This window comes from Macadamia integrifolia, chromosome 5, assembly GCF_013358625.1.
Source record: "Macadamia integrifolia cultivar HAES 741 chromosome 5, SCU_Mint_v3, whole genome shotgun sequence".
Taxonomy (NCBI): domain Eukaryota; kingdom Viridiplantae; phylum Streptophyta; class Magnoliopsida; order Proteales; family Proteaceae; genus Macadamia; species Macadamia integrifolia.
Window position 1 is genome coordinate 11520200 of NC_056561.1, and position 5341 is coordinate 11525540.

General features: G+C 36.9%; 1 long non-coding RNA gene across 1 annotated transcript; it reads right to left on the minus strand.

The window, feature by feature from the left end:
- Nucleotides 1–2102: 2102 nt before the first annotated feature.
- On the minus strand, nt 2103–5062 carry LOC122077763. The gene is made up of 3 exons (XR_006139953.1): nt 4781–5062; nt 3698–3772; nt 2103–2363 (listed from the first exon to the last, which is right to left on the minus strand). It is a non-coding gene; the product is annotated as an uncharacterized LOC122077763 (long non-coding RNA).
- Between the last annotated feature and the right edge of the window lie 279 nt (nt 5063–5341).

A 5341-nucleotide genomic window follows, 5' to 3' on the forward strand; every position in this document is an offset into this window, starting at 1 on the left:
ACCATGAACCTTGGGGAAAAGGGATAGCAATAATGTAAAGTTTGAAATTAAAATCCTAAATTAAGAAAGAAAGGATAGTCAAAAGAGGGAATGAGAGGGGGGAGAGAAGATTACTGAAGGAGTCTACTTACTTGAACTTCAACCCTTGAATTGAAAACTTAATCAATTTGAGATACCACCAGTACTAAAAACCAGATCTGGAATAAACCAAATCTAAAATTTCTAGTACTAGAGAAAACAAATCTGAAGAAAAAAATTGAACTTGAAAGACATGCTTCATAGCTTGTTCTTGTCACCTAGAACTAAGCCTAAAACTAGAACTTAAAAATTACAACTTCAATTGTTTAAACAATAAAAATAAAAGACTGAATCAAAAATAAAAGTGCTTGCATTAATTGAATAAAAAGAACTTACAAAAGTGTTTAAAGCATAAACCTAGAACCAGAGCTAGAAAAAGAGAAAACTAGAGAAAGAGATAGAGAAACTAAGAAAAAACCCTAGAAGAAGAATGAAGTGCCTCCTCCCCTTGTATTAATTCTATTGTATAGAGAATGGGGGAGGGAAGCTAACGATTTTAGCTTCTAAAAAAAAAAGATTTTTTTTTTATCTTGTTGATGAAGTGGAGGAGAGAGAAGAGAGAAAACATGTGGAGAGAGATCTCCCACGATTTTTCTTGCATTTTTCTTCCTATTTTTTCTCCCTTTTTTTATTTTTCTCTCTCTTCTTGCACAAGGAACCCCCTTTGGCTGATTTTTCTTACTTGGATTTGGACAATATTCTATTTTAATGGGAAATTCCATCCATGCCCTTGTCTTTTCTTTTCTTTTTTCTTCTTTCCTATTTTTTCTCTCTCTTCTTCAAACTTGTATACAATTATCATGGCCGACCTCCTTTAAGTGATGATCAGGAGAGATAAAATTTTCTAAAAAAAACCTTAACAAAATGGCAACTAAGAGGTTCAAACTGGAGACCTCCTAATGAGCAAGGGATTTTGCACACCACTCACCAACTACGCTAGGTAGTTGTTGTTACCAAAAATGAATCTTCAATCACTTAAGGATGTGGTCTATCAATCCTTGTTGGTATTTGAAATATTCCTTATACCCTTGCGACAATTACAGATGGGCTGGTTTTGCATCTCGGTTCAGTTCTGATCCATTATTCTTTTTTCTGACCCGAAAAGAATAATCACTTGTACGATTGATCAAACGAATGTGTACTTGCAATTGAACACTTCCATCGTGCTCAGAATTTCATCCTCTTCACAACCATGAAAAGAAATAGGACATCTTTAAGTGTAAACTTAGAGATATAGCACCCAATAGTCCTTAAGGCCTTGAAAATATAAAACCTACAAAAAGAGAGTAAAACCCAAGGTAGCTCCATTCTAAATATGTAAAATGTATGTTTTACCACACTATATTTCACACATAAATGTTCTCATCAATAGGTAATAGTCTTTTGTGCAGGTTTTATTCAATTTTGTGTAATCGATGTAAATCTGCCACTTTTCGTTCAACTTTGGGACCATTACCACGCTGGCGAGCTACTGGGGAATTATACTTCACTGATTAGTGTGAGGCTTTTAGCTTCTCTACTTCTTCATTGATAATTATTTGTCGCTTATTTCTTCTCTTCTGCTTGATTGGATTTTGCCCTTGTTTGGCATTAAGGGTGTGCTCGACTAGGAGAAAACTCCCCATTGTTCCTAAGGAAGCTAAGTATTTTCTAGGCTTATCTTTGGCTTAGTCGAGCACCAAGTTGTACCGTTCGATCTAGGTTTTCTTTAGACAATGGTACATGTATTAGCTCCTCCATAGGCTTTCCCTCCTCCATAGGCTTTCCCCTTTGTAGGAGAGATTCATCTCGGATTCCTCCAACTTCAATCCCAGACACTAGGGGTGGTACGACACCCAAAGGTTGCATTTGCAACTTGGAAATCAGCGCATTAAACTCTAATGCGGTGACCAAAAGAGGTAGAGGTGTCACATGCTACACCATGCCCTCCATATGGCATAGGTATAAAGCACTGAAATTTTCAATCCAATCAGCCAAACAACACCCAGGATCCGGATGCAGGTAATAACCGAACCCACAACTAATTCAACTATAAAATCAAAGAATATGTAAAATTCCATAAAAGTCATGATATATATGTGGTGATCAGCTATAATGATAACCTTATAATAATAATATAGGCCCATTTAATTACATCCCCCACAAGTTATAGTAAAATTCATTATACCACTTATATTTAATTTACAATATATAACACAAAGTATCAAATTCTTGTCTTTAATCACTCCTTGATCTTTCTTCATCTCCAATTAATCACTAGCTCACTTCTGCTTTAGCTTCAATACCTAAGGAGGAGTGAGGATTGGGGGGTGAGTACAGGTATGCTCAGTGAGGGGTGGGGGTATACAGCACACAAGCATGCAGAAATGATAAATAATATATATATATATATATATATAGTTCAAGCATTTCATATCATGTCCACAATCACATAAGCATTCAAGAATCATAATCATAGATAAGCTCAACATACCGCATCACAAGTCTACATTATCAACCCATCCAACATACAGCATCTCAAATTATATTTCGCCAACTCATTTGTCACACCACATTTCCAATCCATAACAATCAACTCATAATGTTGCATCCACGTGGTTCATTTATTATTTTAATTCCATTCTAACTACTAAGTCTCACCTTATGGGTTAAGTGTTATAAACAACGTAGGTGGCATTCCTTACCCTGTACATTGGGCCCTCAGGAATACAAGCTCGTTGCAGGTAAGAGCTAGACAATCTCGGTCAGAGCCTCAGTCCCCCATGTGTTCGACAACCATGCATATGCTACACCATACCATGTTGTGCCCTCTTAGGATACACTACATCGAATCTAGGCATAGTAGTCCTACACGACATACCATCGAGTGAGATTAGTCAATACTTTACCCCTATTGGCAAGGGGTTATAGCACTGGGGTTGTGTGCCTAGCCATATGCAAACTACATGCAAATGTCATCCAATATGTATTTGTGACCATAGTTGTAAGATTGACTTGTACCAAATAGCACCTCGACTACACCGTGCCATAGACCATCAATATTACATCCACTTTCACAAACACACACACATGTGGTTCTAGTAGTAAGACTGACCTCTAAGCCCATGGTATAGGAAACACACCTCGGCCACACTATGCCACAGACCATCAATATTACATCCATCACAACGCATAATACACATCTGTGATCCCAAATGTAAGATTGACCTCTGAGCCCATGGTACCGGACAACACCTCGGCCACACTGTGCCACAGACCGTCAATATTACACCCAACATCACACATAACACACAATACACAACTGTGATCAAGACTAACCTCTGAGCCCATGCTACTGAACAACACCTCGGCCACACCATGCCACAGATAATCAATATTACACCTAACATCACACATTCATAGTATGCATCCACAACTCATGACATCTCTCATTTAGTGGCACATGTTCCCAAGATCAGATTTCACACACTTCATCCATCACACATGCATTATCACAGTAAATTCAGCAAGAAGAAAAGTAATTTGTAAGCAAACACATTAAAGTATATTAGAATATAGTAATGTATAACAAAATACAGCAAAACATCCAAAACACAGCAAAGCACAGAAAACTCATCACCTGAAATCTTATGTTTGAACTCCTTCACCAATGTCTTAGCCTCGCATATCCTCAATAACTGTAATTATAAGATTCCTAATCAACAAGGTACATATACATATTGGTTAATCATCAATATAATTATTCCTAAATATTTATTTTCCCTAAATTCATTAAAGTCTATGTTTAGGTTCAGCCATAAGTGATTTTCCCTATTCACTTAAATGGGCATGGCTCCAACCCACACAGTCATTTGGCTTCACATTATGCTACTGGGCAGATCCTATAGTTTCCTAACCCTTATCCAACACATTGGATATGTTAGGGTAGCTTCTACCCCTAAAATCACTTGCATTACCATAATAGGGGTAAAAAGGTCATTTTCATCCTTTATTTTCTCTCTCTTCTTTGCTACCCTTTTCTTTCACTTTGACCAAGTCAAAATTTATGGTTATAGCTTATTCTTAGTATTTAAATCAGTTTGGAACACTTCTGGTCTGGTTTGACCCAATTATAAACCAAAGAAATGAAAAATTCCATTCTTCCAGGCTTTTACCGGCAGGCCTGTTATCCTAGAACTCTCTAGCCGGTTAGACTGGTAGAATAGGTTTTTTTGCAGTTTTGCAAACCTATTTTGAGAACAGACTTATCTCAGTAATCCTACTTTTGGAGACATTTTTATACTTCTTACTTACAGCAATTAAAATTATTTTCCTACTCAATTTGAATTCCCATACTTCATCTTAACTTCAAAATCCTTACTTTAATTCCAATTTTGTTTCTCAAAGAGGAACAATTGAGTATTTTCTGTCCCAAGTGAAATTAGCACCACGAATGTGGAGTTTCCTCCTTGCATGAGTGCTTCCCACCTTCAATTTCATGTTAAGTTACTAAAATTGGAAAAACCCCATGGATTTGGGTTTCTTAGAACAGTAACTAGAGAAATTGGTTCTCTATTTGGAACTCATGAGTGAGGGTTTTCACTATGTGAAATAACCCTGACTTCTACAGCAATTTGCTCAACCAATTCCTTCAATTACTTGACCCTAGCTCCAACCAATTTCATACTAACTTAATTTACAAGATGGAGTCCAGATTACTAACCTTCTTGTGTTCTTGATGCATGCATGCAACTAAATCAACAGTCCACTTCAAACTCTAGCTGAACTATGACTTAAGCAACACCTTCTTGAAGTGGAGAGAGGTACACACTTGCATGCATTCAGATCAGTAGCCTCCATGGCTGAATAACAGCAGCCGGTTGAGTATACAACAGTATGAAAGACTGTTGTACAATTCTCCCTCTCCTATTCTTCTTTCTTCTCCTTCTTTTCTCATCTTCTTTCTCTTTTTCCTCTCCTCTTTCTCCTTTCCTTTTTTTGTTTCTGTTTTACAGTAATGAGAGGAGAGAAATAACTCTTTTTCTCCTCCTATTTATAGGCTAAATTAGTTAGGGTCTGTTTGGCTGGACAGACTGTTACAAAATTCCAATTTTCATCCCTATTTGCTTAGGATTTAATAACTTAAAATATAAAATGTATTTTGATATGATCCCACCTGCATAATTACTTCCAAACACTTCCCTACTCATGGTAAAAAGTGGGTGGAAAACCCCTTTCAACTGGTGGGGCCCACAGAGAAAAATCCTCATTTCTGGGCATTCTG